The sequence below is a fragment of the Symphalangus syndactylus genome, chromosome 12 (genome assembly GCF_028878055.3).
Source record: "Symphalangus syndactylus isolate Jambi chromosome 12, NHGRI_mSymSyn1-v2.1_pri, whole genome shotgun sequence".
In the NCBI taxonomy this organism is placed as follows: Eukaryota; Metazoa; Chordata; class Mammalia; order Primates; family Hylobatidae; genus Symphalangus; species Symphalangus syndactylus.
The window spans coordinates 107,189,382-107,204,009 of record NC_072441.2 but is presented as its reverse complement, the minus strand read 5'-3'; positions in this window follow the sequence as shown (position 1 = coordinate 107,204,009).

Here is a 14,628-nt window from a genome sequence, read left to right as displayed (position 1 = left end):
CACTCTTTCTGTAGAAAATGCAACTGTACATTTGGAGCGCTAAGAGATTAGTAGTGGAAAAAGGAATATATTCAAATATAAACTACACAGAAGCATTCTGTGAAACTTCTTTCTGATCTGACCATTCAGCTAACAGAGTTAAACCATACTTTTGATTGAGCAGTTTTGAAATACTCTGTCTGTAGAAAATGCAACTGGACATTCGTAGCGCTAAGTGGGTAATAGTGGAAAAAAGAATATTTTCAAATATAAACTACACAGAAGCATTGTATGAAACTTCTTTCTGTTCTGTGCATTCAACTAACAGTGTTGAAACTTACTTTTGATTGAGCCGTTCTGAAACACTCTTTCTGTAGAAACTGCAATTGGACATTCTGAGCGCTAAGAGGCCTCTATTGGGAAAAATAATATCTTCAAATAAAAACTACACAGAAGCATTGTGTGAAACTTATTACTGATATGTTCATTAAGCTAACAGATTTAAACCATACTTTTGATTGCGCAGTTCTGAACACTCTTTCTGTAGAAAATGCAAGTGGACATTCGGAGCGCTAAGAGGGTAATAGTGGAAAAAGGAATATATTCAAATATAAACTACACAGTAGCATTCTGTGAAAATTCTTTCTGTTCTGTGCATTCAACTAACAGAGTTGAACCTTACTTTTGATTGAGCCGTTCTGAAACACTCTTTCTGTAGAAACTGCAATTGGACATGCTAAGCGCTAAGAGGCCTACATTGGGAAAAAGAATATCTTCAAATAAAAACTACACAGATGCCTTCTGTGAAACTTATTTCTGATCTGTAATTTCAGTTAACAGAGATAAAACATATTTTTGATTGAGCAGTTATGAAACACTCTTTTTGTAGAAAATGCAAGTGGAGTTTCGGAGCGCTAAGAGGGTAATAGTGGAAAAAGGAATGTCTTCAAATATAAACTACACAGAATCATTCGGTGAAACTTCTTTCTGATCTGTGCATTCAGCTAACAGAGTTAAACCATACTTTTGATTGAGCAGATCTGAACACTCTTTCTGTAGAAAATGCAACTGGACATTTGGAGCGCTAAGAGCGTAGTAGTGGAAAAAGGAATATATTCAAATATAAACTACACAGAAGCATTCTGTGAAACTTCTTTCTGATCTGAGCATTCAGCTAACAGAGATAAACCATACTTTTGATTGAGCAGGTTTGAAACACGCTGTCTGTAGAAAATGCAACTGGACATTCGTAGCGCTAAGTTGGTAATAGTGGAAAAAAGAATATGTTCAATTAAAACTACACAGAAGCATTGTATGAAACTTCTTTCTGTTCTATGCATTCAACTAACAGAGTTGAACCTTACTTTTGATTGAGCCGTTCTGAAACACTCTTTCTGTAGAAACTGCAATTGGACATTCTGAGCGCTAGGAGGCCTATATTGGGAAAAAGAATGTCTACAAATAAAAACTACACAGAAGAATTGTGTGAAACTTCTTTCTGTTCTGTTTGTTCAACTAAAAGAGTTGAACCTTAGATTTGATTGAGCCGTTCTGAAACACTCTTTCTGTAGAAAATGCAAGTGGAGATTCGGAGCGCTAAGAGGGTAATGGTGGAAAAAGGAATGTCTCCAAATATAAACTACACAGGATCATTCTGTGAAACTTCTTTCTGATCTGTGCATTCAGCTAACAGATTTAAACCATACTTTTGATTGAGCAGATCTGAACACTCTTTCTGTAGAAAATGCAACTGGACATTTGGAGCGCTAAGAGAGTAGTAGTGGAAAAAGGAATATATTCAAATATAAACTACACAGAAGCATTCTGTGAAACTTCTTTCTGATCTGAGCATTCAGCTCACAGAGTTAAACCATACTTTTGATTGAGCAGTTTTGAAACACTCTGTCTGTAGAAAATGCAACTGGACATTCGTAGCGCTAAGTGGGTAATAGTGGAAAAAAGAATATGTTCAAATATAAACTACACAGAAGCATTGTATGAAACTTCTTTCTGTTCTGTGCATTCAACTAACAGAGTTGAACCTTACTTTTGATTGAGCCGTTCTGAAACACTCTTTCTGTAGAAACTGCAATTGGACATTCTGAGCGCTAAGAGGCCTCTATTGGGAAAAATAATATCTTCAAATAAAAACTACACAGAAGCATTGTGTGAAACTTATTTCTGATATGTTCATTAAGCTAACAGAGTTAAACCATACTTTTGATTGCGCAGTTCTGAACACTCTTTCTGTAGAAAATGAGAGTGGACATTCGGAGCGCTAAGAGGGTAATAGTGGAAAAAGGAATATATGCAAATATAAACTACACAGTAGCATTCTGTGAAAATTCTTTCTGTTCTGTGCATTCAACTAACAGAGTTGAACCTTACTTTTGATTGAGCCGTTCTGAAACACTCTTTCTGTAGAAACTGCAATTGGACATGCTAAGCGCTAAGAGGCCTACATTGGGAAAAAGAATATATTCAAATAAAAACTACACAGATGCATTCTGTGAAACTTATTTCTGATCTGTAAATTCAGTTAACAGAGATAAAACATATTTTTGATTGAGCAGTTATGAAACACTGTTTTTGTAGAAAATGCAAGTGGAGATTCGGAGCGCTAAGAGGGTAATAGTGGAAAAAGGAATGTCTTCAAATATAAACTACAGAATCATTCGGTGAAACTTCTTTCTGATCTGTGCATTCAGCTAACAGAGTTAAACCATACTTTTGATTGAGCAGATCTGAACACTCTTTCTGTAGAAAATGCAACTGGACATTTGGAGCGCTAAGAGCGTAGTAGTGGAAAAAGGAATATATTCAAATATAAACTACACAGAAGCATTCTGTGAAAATTCTTTCTGATCTGAGCATTCAGCTAACAGAGTTAAACCATACTTTTGATTGAGCAGTTTTGAAACACTCTGTCTGTAGAAAATGCAACTGGACATTCGTAGCGCTAAGTTGGTAATAGTGGAAAAAAGAATATGTTCAAATAAAACTACACAGAAGCATTGTATGAAACTTCTTTCTGTTCTATGCATTCAACTAACAGAGTTGAACCTTACTTTTGATTGAGCCGTTCTGAAACACTCTTTCTGTAGAAACTGCAATTGGACATTCTGAGCGCTAGGAGGCCTATATTGGGAAAAAGAATGTCTACAAATAAAAACTACACAGAAGAATTGTGTGAAACTACTTTCTGTTCTGTTTGTTCAACTAAAAGAGTTGAACCTTAGTTTTGATTGAGCCGTTCTGAAACACTCTTTCTGTAGAAAATGCAAGTGGAGATTCGGAGCGCTAAGAGGGTGATAGTGGAAAAAGGAATGTCTCCAAATATAAACTACACAGAATCATTCTGTGAAACTTCTTTCTGATGTGTGCATTCAGCTAACAGAGTTAAACCATACTTTTGATTGAGCAGATCTGAACACTCTTTCTGTAGAAAATGCAACTGGACATTTGGAGCGCTAAGAGAGTAGTAGTGGAAAAAGGAATATATTCAAATATAAACTACACAGAAGCATTCTGTGAAACTTCTTTCTGATCTGAGCATTCAGCTAACAGAGTTAAACCATACTTTTGATTGAGCAGTTTTGAAACACTCTGTCTGTAGAAAATGCAACGGGACATTCGTAGCGCTAAGTGGGTAATAGTGGAAAAAAGAATATGTTCAAATATAAACTACACAGAAGCATTGTATGAAACTTCTTTCTGTTCTGTGCATTCAACTAACAGAATTGAACCTTACTTTTGATTGAGCCTTTCTGAAACACTCTTTCTGTAGAAACTGCAATTGGACATTCTGAGCGCTAAGAGGCCTCTATTGGGAAAAATAATATCTTCAAATAAAAACTACACAGAAGCATTGTGTGAAACTTATTTCTGATATGTTCATTAAGCTAACAGAGTTAAACCATACTTTTGATTGCGCAGTTCTGAACACTCTTTCTGTAGAAAATGCAAGTGGACATTCGGAGCGCTAAGAGGGTAATAGTGGAAAAAGGAATATATTCAAATATAAACTACACAGTAGCATTCTGTGAAAATTCTTTCTGTTCTGTGCATTCAACTAACAGAGTTGAACCTTACTTTTGATTGAGCCGTTCTGAAACACTCTTTCTGTAGAAACTGCTATTGGACATGCTAAGCGCTAAGAGGCCTACATTGGGAAAAAGAATATCTTCAAATAAAAACTACACAGATGCATTCTGTGAAACTTATTTCTGATCTGTAAATTCAGTTAACAGAGATAAAACATATTTTTGATTGAGCAGTTATGAAACACTCTTTTTGTAGAAAATGCAAGTGGAGAGTCGGAGCGCTAAGAGGGTACTAGTGGAAAAAGGAATGTCTTCAAATATAAACTACACAGAATCATTCGGTGAAACTTCTTTCTGATCTGTGCATTCAGCTAACAGAGTTAAACCATACTTTTGATTGAGCAGATCTGAACACTCTTTCTGTAGAAAATGCAACTGGACATTTGGAGCGCTAAGAGCGTAGTAGTGGAAAAAGGAATATATTCAAATATAAACTACACAGAAGCATTCTGTGAAACTTCTTTCTGATCTGAGCATTCAGCTAACAGAGTTAAACCATACTTTTGATTGAGCAGTTTTGAAACACTCTGTCTGTAGAAAATGCAACTGGACATTCGTAGCGCTAAGTGGGTAATAGCGGAAAAAAGAATATGTTCAAATATAAACTACACAGAAGCATTTTAAGAAACTTCCTTCTGTTCTGTGCATTCAACTAACAGAGTTGAACCTTACTTTTGATTGAGCCGTTCTGAAACACTCTTTCTGTAGAAACTGCAATTGGACATTCTGAGCGCTAGGAGGCCTATATTGGGAAAAAGAATGTCTACAAATAAAAACTACACAGAAGAATTGTGTGAAACTTCTTTCTGTTCTGTTTGTTCAACAAAAAGAGTTGAACCTTAGTTTTGATTGAGCCATTCTGAAACACTCTTTCTGTAGAAAATGCAAGTGGAGATTCGGAGCGCTAAGAGGGTAATAGTGGAAAAAGGAATGTCTCCAAATATAAACTACACAGAATCATTCTGTGAAACTTCTTTCTGATCTGTGCATTCAGCTAACAGAGTTAAACCATACTTTTGATTGAGCAGATCTGCACACTCTTTCTGTAGAAAATGCAACTGGACATTTGGAGCGCTAAGAGAGTAGTAGTGGAAAAAGGAATATATTCAAATATAAACTACACAGAAGCATTCTGTGAAACTTCTTTCTGACCTGAGCATTCAGCTAACAGAGTTAAACCATACTTTGGATTGAGCAGTTTTGAAACACTCTGTCTGTAGAAAATGCAACTGGACATTCGTAGCGCTAAGTGGGTAATAGTGGAAAAAAGAATATGTTCAAATATAAACTACACAGAAGCATTGTATGAAACTTCTTTCTGTTCTGTGCATTCAACTAACAGAGTTGAACCTCACTTTTGATTGAGCCATTCTGAAACACTCTTTCTGTAGAAACTGCAATTGGACATTCTGAGCGCTAAGAGGCCTCTATTGGGAAAAATAATATCTTCAAATAAAAACTACACAGAAGCATTGTGTGAAACTTATTTCTGATATGTGCATTAAGCTAACAGAGTTAAACCATACTTTTGATTGCGCAGTTCTGAACACTCTTTCTGTAGAAAATGCAAGTGGACATTAGGAGCGCTAAGAGGGTAATAGTGGAAAAAGGAATATATTCAAATATAAACTACACAGTAGCATTCTGTGAAAATTCTTTCTGTTCTGTGCATTCAACTAACAGAGTTGAAGCTTACTTTTGATTGAGCCGTTCTGAAACACTCTTTCTGTAGAAACTGCAATTGTACATGCTAAGCGCTAAGAGGCCTACATTGGGAAAAAGAATATCTTCAAATAGAAACTACACAGATGCATTCTGTGAAACTTATTTCTGATCTGTAAATTCAGTTAACAGAGATAAAACATATTTTTGATTGAGCAGTTATGAAACACTGTTTTTGTAGAAAATGCAAGTGGAGATTCGGAGCGCTAAGAGGGTAATAGTGGAAAAAGGAATGTCTTCAAATATAAACTACAGAATCATTCGGTGAAACTTCTTTCTGATCTGTGCATTCAGCTAACAGAGTTAAACCATACTTTTGATTGAGCAGATCTGAACACTCTTTCTGTAGAAAATGCAACTGGACATTTGGAGCGCTAAGAGCGTAGTAGTGGAAAAAGGAATATATTCAAATATAAACTACACAGAAGCATTCTGTGAAAATTCTTTCTGATCTGAGCATTCAGCTAACAGAGTTAAACCATACTTTTGATTGAGCAGTTTTGAAACACTCTGTCTGTAGAAAATGCAACTGGACATTCGTAGCGCTAAGTTGGTAATAGTGGAAAAAAGAATATGTTCAAATAAAACTACACAGAAGCATTGTATGAAACTTCTTTCTGTTCTATGCATTCAACTAACAGAGTTGAACCTTACTTTTGATTGAGCCGTTCTGAAACACTCTTTCTGTAGAAACTGCAATTGGACATTCTGAGCGCTAGGAGGCCTATATTGGGAAAAAGAATGTCTACAAATAAAAACTACACAGAAGAATTGTGTGAAACTACTTTCTGTTCTGTTTGTTCAACTAAAAGAGTTGAACCTTAGTTTTGATTGAGCCGTTCTGAAACACTCTTTCTGTAGAAAATGCAAGTGGAGATTCGGAGCGCTAAGAGGGTGATAGTGGAAAAAGGAATGTCTCCAAATATAAACTACACAGAATCATTCTGTGAAACTTCTTTCTGATGTGTGCATTCAGCTAACAGAGTTAAACCATACTTTTGATTGAGCAGATCTGAACACTCTTTCTGTAGAAAATGCAACTGGACATTTGGAGCGCTAAGAGAGTAGTAGTGGAAAAAGGAATATATTCAAATATAAACTACACAGAAGCATTCTGTGAAACTTCTTTCTGATCTGAGCATTCAGCTAACAGAGTTAAACCATACTTTTGATTGAGCAGTTTTGAAACACTCTGTCTGTAGAAAATGCAACGGGACATTCGTAGCGCTAAGTGGGTAATAGTGGAAAAAAGAATATGTTCAAATATAAACTACACAGAAGCATTGTATGAAACTTCTTTCTGTTCTGTGCATTCAACTAACAGAATTGAACCTTACTTTTGATTGAGCCTTTCTGAAACACTCTTTCTGTAGAAACTGCAATTGGACATTCTGAGCGCTAAGAGGCCTCTATTGGGAAAAATAATATCTTCAAATAAAAACTACACAGAAGCATTGTGTGAAACTTATTTCTGATATGTTCATTAAGCTAACAGAGTTAAACCATACTTTTGATTGCGCAGTTCTGAACACTCTTTCTGTAGAAAATGCAAGTGGACATTCGGAGCGCTAAGAGGGTAATAGTGGAAAAAGGAATATATTCAAATATAAACTACACAGTAGCATTCTGTGAAAATTCTTTCTGTTCTGTGCATTCAACTAACAGAGTTGAACCTTACTTTTGATTGAGCCGTTCTGAAACACTCTTTCTGTAGAAACTGCTATTGGACATGCTAAGCGCTAAGAGGCCTACATTGGGAAAAAGAATATCTTCAAATAAAAACTACACAGATGCATTCTGTGAAACTTATTTCTGATCTGTAAATTCAGTTAACAGAGATAAAACATATTTTTGATTGAGCAGTTATGAAACACTCTTTTTGTAGAAAATGCAAGTGGAGATTCGGAGCGCTAAGAGGGTACTAGTGGAAAAAGGAATGTCTTCAAATATAAACTACACAGAATCATTCGGTGAAACTTCTTTCTGATCTGTGCATTCAGCTAACAGAGTTAAACCATACTTTTGATTGAGCAGATCTGAACACTCTTTCTGTAGAAAATGCAACTGGACATTTGGAGCGCTAAGAGCGTAGTAGTGGAAAAAGGAATATATTCAAATATAAACTACACAGAAGCATTCTGTGAAACTTCTTTCTGATCTGAGCATTCAGCTAACAGAGTTAAACCATACTTTTGATTGAGCAGTTTTGAAACACTCTGTCTGTAGAAAATGCAACTGGACATTCGTAGCGCTAAGTGGGTAATAGCGGAAAAAAGAATATGTTCAAATATAAACTACACAGAAGCATTGTAAGAAACTTCCTTCTGTTCTGTGCATTCAACTAACAGAGTTGAACCTTACTTTTGATTGAGCCGTTCTGAAACACTCTTTCTGTAGAAACTGCAATTGGACATTCTGAGCGCTAGGAGGCCTATATTGGGAAAAAGAATGTCTACAAATAAAAACTACACAGAAGAATTGTGTGAAACTTCTTTCTGTTCTGTTTGTTCAACTAAAAGAGTTGAACCTTAGTTTTGATTGAGCCATTCTGAAACACTCTTTCTGTAGAAAATGCAAGTGGAGATTCGGAGCGCTAAGAGGGTAATAGTGGAAAAAGGAATGTCTCCAAATATAAACTACACAGAATCATTCTGTGAAACTTCTTTCTGATCTGTGCATTCAGCTAACAGAGTTAAACCATACTTTTGATTGAGCAGATCTGAACACTCTTTCTGTAGAAAATGCAACTGGACATTTGGAGCGCTAAGAGAGTAGTAGTGGAAAAAGGAATATATTCAAATATAAACTACACAGAAGCATTCTGTGAAACTTCTTTCTGATCTGAGCATTCAGCTAAGAGAGTTAAACCGTACTTTTGATTGAGCAGGTTTGAAACACTCTGTCTGTAGAAAATGCAACTGGACATTCGTAGCGCTAAGTGGGTAATAGTGGAAAAAAGAATATGTTCAAATATAAACTACACAGAAGCATTGTATGAAACTTCTTTCTGTTCTGTGCATTCAACTAACAGAGCTGAACCTGACTTTTGATTGAGCCTTTCTGAAACACTCTTTCTGTAGAAACTGCAATTGGACATTCTGAGCGCTAAGAGGCCTATATTAGGAAAAATAATATCTTCAAATAAAAACTACACAGAAGCATTGTGTGAAACTTATTTCTGATATGTTCATTAAGCTAACAGAGTTAAACCATACTTTTGATTGCGCAGTTCTGAACACTCTTTCTGTAGAAAATGCAAGTGGACATTCGGAGCGCTAAGAGGGTAATAGTGGAAAAAGGAATATATTCAAATATAAACTACACAGTAGCATTCTGTGAAAATTCTTTCTGTTCTGTGCATTCAACTAACAGAGTTGAACCTTACTTTTGATTGAGCCGTTCTGAAACACTCTTTCTGTAGAAACTGCAATTGGACATGCTAAGCGCTAAGAGGCCTACATTGGGAAAAAGAATATCTTCAAATAAAAACTACACAGATGCATTCTGTGAAACTTATTTCTGATCTGTAAATTCAGTTAACAGAGATAAAACATATTTTTGATTGAGCCGTTCTGAAACACTCTTTCTGTAGAAAATGCAAGTGGAGATTCGGAGCGCTAAGAGGGTAATAGTGGAAAAAGGAATGTCTCCAAATATAAACTACACAGAATCATTCTGTGAAACTTTTTTCTGATCTGTGCATTCAGCTAACAGAGTTAAACCATACTTTTGATTGAGCAGATCTGAACACTCTTTCTGTAGAAAATGCAACTGGACATTTGGAGCGCTAAGAGAGTAGTAGTGGAAAAAGGAATATATTCAAATATAAACTACACAGAAGCATTCTGTGAAACTTCTTTCTGATCTGAGCATTCAGCTAACAGAGTTAAACCATACTTTTGATTGAGCAGTTTTGAAACACTCTGTCTGTAGAAAATGCAACTGGACATTCGTAGCGCTAAGTGGGAAATAGTGGAAATAAGAATATGTTCAAATATAAACTACACAGAAGCATTGTATGAAACTTCTTTCTGTTCTGTGCATTCAACTAACAGCTTTGAACCTTACATTTGATTGAGCCTTTCTGAAACACTCTTTCTGTAGAAACTGCAATTGGACATTCTGAGCGCTAAGAGGCCTCTATTGGGAAAAATAATATCTTCAAATAAAAACTACACAGAAGCATTGTGTGAAACTTATTACTGATATGTTCATTAAGCTAACAGAGTTAAACCATACTTTTGATTGCGCAGTTCTGAACACTCTTTCTGTAGAAAATGCAAGTGGACATTCGGAGGGCTAAGAGGGTAATAGTGGAAAAAGGAATATATTCAAATATAAACTACACAGTAGCATTCTGTGAAAATTCTTTCTGTTCTGTGCATTCAACTAACAGAGTTGAACCTTACTTTTGATTGAGCCGTTCTGAAACACTCTTTCTGTAGAAACTGCAATTGGACATGCTAAGCGCTAAGAGGCCTATATTGGGAAAAAGAATATCTTCAAATAAAAACTACACAGATGCATTCTGTGAAACTTATTTCTGATCTGTAAATTCAGTTAACAGAGATAAATCATATTTTTGATTGAGCAGTTATGAAACACTCTTTTTGTAGAAAATGCAAGTGGAGATTCGGAGCGCTAAGAGGGTAATAGTGGAAAAAGGAATGTCTTCAAATATAAACTACACAGAATCATTCGGTGAAACTTCTTTCTGATCTGTGCATTCAGCTAACAGAGTTAAACCATACTTTTGATTGAGCAGATCTGAGCACTCTTTCTGTAGAAAATGCAACTGGACATTTGGAGCGCTAAGAGCGTAGTAGTGGAAAAAGGAATATATTCAAATATAAACTACACAGAAGCATTCTGTGAAACTTCTTTCTGATCTGAGCATTCAGCTAACAGAGTTAAACCATACTTTTGATTGAGCAGTTTTGAAACACTCTGTCTGTAGAAAATGCAACTGGACATTCGTAGCACTAAGTGGGTAATAGTGGAAAAAAGAATATGTTCAAATATAAACTACAAAGAAGCATTGTATGAAACTTCTTTCTGTTATGTGCATTCAACTAACAGAGTTGAACCTTACTTTTGATTGAGCCGTTCTGAAACACTCTTTCTGTAGAAACTGCAATTGGACATTCTGAGCGCTAAGAGGCCTATATTGGGAAAATTAATGTCTACAAATAAAAACTACACAGAAGAATTGTGTGAAACGTCTTTCTGTTCTGTTTGTTCAACTAAAAGAGTTGAACCTTAGTTTTGATTGAGCCGTTCTGAAACACTCTTTCTGTAGAAAATGCAGGTGGAAATTCGGAGCGCTAAGAGGGTAATAGTGGAAAAAGGAATGTCTCCAAATATAAACTACACAGAATCATTCTGTGAAACTTCTTTCTGATCTGTGCATTCAGCTAACAGAGTTAAACCATACTTTTGATTGAGCAGATCTGAACACTCTTTCTGTAGAAAATGCAACTGGACATTTGGAGCGCTAAGAGCGTAGTAGTGGAAAAAGGAATATATTCAAATATAATCTACACAGAAGCATACTGTGAAACTTCTTTCTGATCTGAGCATTCAGCTAACAGAGTTAAACCATACTTTTGATTGAGCAGTTTTGAAACACTCTGTCTGTAGAAAATGCAACTGGACATTCGTAGTGCTAAGTGGGTAATAGTGGAAAAAAGAATATGTTCAAATATAAACTACACAGAAGCATTGTATGAAACTTCTTTCTGTTCTGTGCATTCAACTAACAGAGTTGAACCTTACATTTGATTGAGCCTTTCTGAAACACTCTTTCTGTAGAAACTGCAATTGGACATTCTGAGCGCTAAGAGGCCTCTATTGGGAAAAATAATATCTTCAAATAAAAACTACACAGAAGCATTGTGTGAAACTTATTACTGATATGTTCATTAAGCTAACAGAGTTAAACCATACTTTTGATTGCGCAGTTCTGAACACTCTTTCTGTAGAAAATGCAAGTGGACATTCGGAGGGCTAAGAGGGTAATAGTGGAAAAAGGAATATATTCAAATATAAACTACACAGTAGCATTCTGTGAAAATTCTTTCTGTTCTGTGCATTCAACTAACAGAGTTGAACCTTACTTTTGATTGAGCCGTTCTGAAACACTCTTTCTGTAGAAACTGCAATTGGACATGCTAAGCGCTAAGAGGCCTATATTGGGAAAAAGAATATCTTCAAATAAAAACTACACAGATGCATTCTGTGAAACTTATTTCTGATCTGTAAATTCAGTTAACAGAGATAAAACATATTTTTGATTGAGCAGTTATGAAACACTCTTTTTGTAGAAAATGCAAGTTGAGATTCGGAGCGCTAAGAGGGTAATAGTGGAAAAAGGAATGTCTTCAAATATAAACTACACAGAATCATTCGGTGAAACTTCTTTCTGATCTGTGCATTCAGCTAACAGAGTTAAACCATACTTTTGATTGAGCAGATCTGAACACTCTTTCTGTAGAAAATGCAACTGGACATTTGGAGCGCTAATAGCGTAGTAGTGGAAAAAGGAATATATTCAAATATAAACTACACAGAAGCATTCTGTGAAACTTCTTTCTGATCTGAGCATTCAGCTCACAGAGTTAAACCATACTTTTGATTGAGCAGTTTTGAAACACTCTGTCTGTAGAAAATGCAACTGGACCTTCGTAGCACTAAGTGGGTAATAGTGGAAAAAAGAATATGTTCAAATATAAACTACACAGAAGCATTGTATGAAACTTCTTTCTGTTCTGTGCATTCAACTAACAGAGTTGAACCTTACTTTTGATTGAGCCGTTCTGAAACACTCTTTCTGTAGAAACTGCAATTGGACATTCTGAGCGCTAAGAGGCCTACATTGGGAAAAAGAATGTCTACAAATAAAAACTACACAGAAGAATTGTGTGAAACTTCTTTCTGTTCTGTTTGTTCAACTAAAAGAGTTGAACCTTAGTTTTGATTGAGCCGTTCTGAAACACTCTTTCTGTAGAAAATGCAGGTGGAGATTCGGAGCGCTAAGAGGGTAATAGTGGAAAAAGGAATGTCTCCAAATATAAACTACACAGAATCATTCTGTGAAACTTCTTTCTGATCTGTGCATTCAGCTAACAGAGTTAAACCATACTTTTGATTGAGCAGATCTGAACACTCTTTCTGTAGAAAATGCACCTGGACATTTGGAGCGCTAAGAGAGTAGTAGTGGAAAAAGGAATATATTCAAATATAAACTACACAGAAGCATTCTGTGAAACTTCTTTCTGATCTGAGCATTCAGCTAACAGAGTTAAACCATACTTTTGATTGAGCAGTTTTGAAACACTCTGTCTGTAGAAAATGCAACTGGACATTCGTAGCGCTAAGTGGGTAATAGTGGAAAAAAGAATATGTTCAAATATAAACTACACAGAAGCATTGTATGAAACTTCTTTCTGTTCTGTGCATTCAACTAACAGAGTTGAACCTTACTTTTGATTGAGCCTTTCTGAAACACTCTTTCTGTAGAAACTGCAATTGGACATTCTGAGCGCTAAGAGGTCTATATTGGGAAAAATAATATCTTCAAATAAAAACTACACAGAAGCATTGTTTGAAACTTATTTCTGATATGTTCATTAAGCTAACAGAGTTAAACCATACTTTTGATTGCGCAGTTCTGAACACTCTTTCTGTAGAAAATGCAAGTGGACATTCGGAGCGCTAAGAGGGTAATAGTGGAAAAAGGAATATATTCAAATATAAACTACACAGTAGCATTCTGTGAAAATTCTTTCTGTTCTGTGCATTCAACTAACAGAGTTGAACCTTACTTTTGATTGAGCCGTTCTGAAACACTCTTTCTGTAGAAACTGCAATTGGACATGCTAAGCGCTAAGAGGCCTATATTGGGAAAAAGAATACCTTCAAATAAAAACTACACAGATGCATTCTGTGAAACTTATTTCTGATCTGTAAATTCAGTTAACAGAGATAAAACATATTTTTGATTGAGCAGTTATGAAACACTCTTTTTGTAGAAAATGCAAGTGGAGATTCGGAGCGCTAAGAGGGTAATAGTGGAAAAAGGAATGTCTTCAAATATAAACTACACAGAATCATTCGGTGAAACTTCTTTCTGATCTGTGCATTGAGCTAACAGAGTTAAACCATACTTTTGATTGAGCAGATCTGAACACTCTTTCTGTAGAAACTGCAATTGGACATTCTGAGCGCTAAGAGGCCTATATTGGGAAAAAGAATATCTACAAATAAAAACTACACAGAGGAATTGTGTGAAACGTCTTTCTGTTCTGTTTGTTCAACTAAAAGAGTTGAACCTTAGTTTTGATTGAGCCGTTCTGAAACACTCTTTCTGTAGAAAATGCAAGTGGAGATTCGGAGCGCTAAGAGGGTAATAGTGGAAAAAGGAATGTCTCCAAATATAAACTACACAGAATCATTCTGTGAAACTTCTTTCTGATCTGTGCATTCAGCTAACAGAGTTAAAACATACTTTTGATTGAGCAGATCTGAACACTCTTTCTGTAGAAAATGCAACTGGACATTTGGAGCGCTAAGAGAGTAGTAGTGGAAAAAGGAATATATTCAAATATAAACTACACCGAAGCATTCTGTGAAACTTCTTTCTGATCTGAGCATTCAGCTCACAGAGTTAAACCATAATTTTGATTGAGCAGTTTTGAAACACTCTGTCTGTAGAAAATGCAACTGGACATTCGTAGCGCTAAGTGGGTAATAGTGGAAAAAAGAATATGTTCAAATATAAACTACACAGAAGCATTGTATGAAACTTCTTTCTGTTCTGTGCATT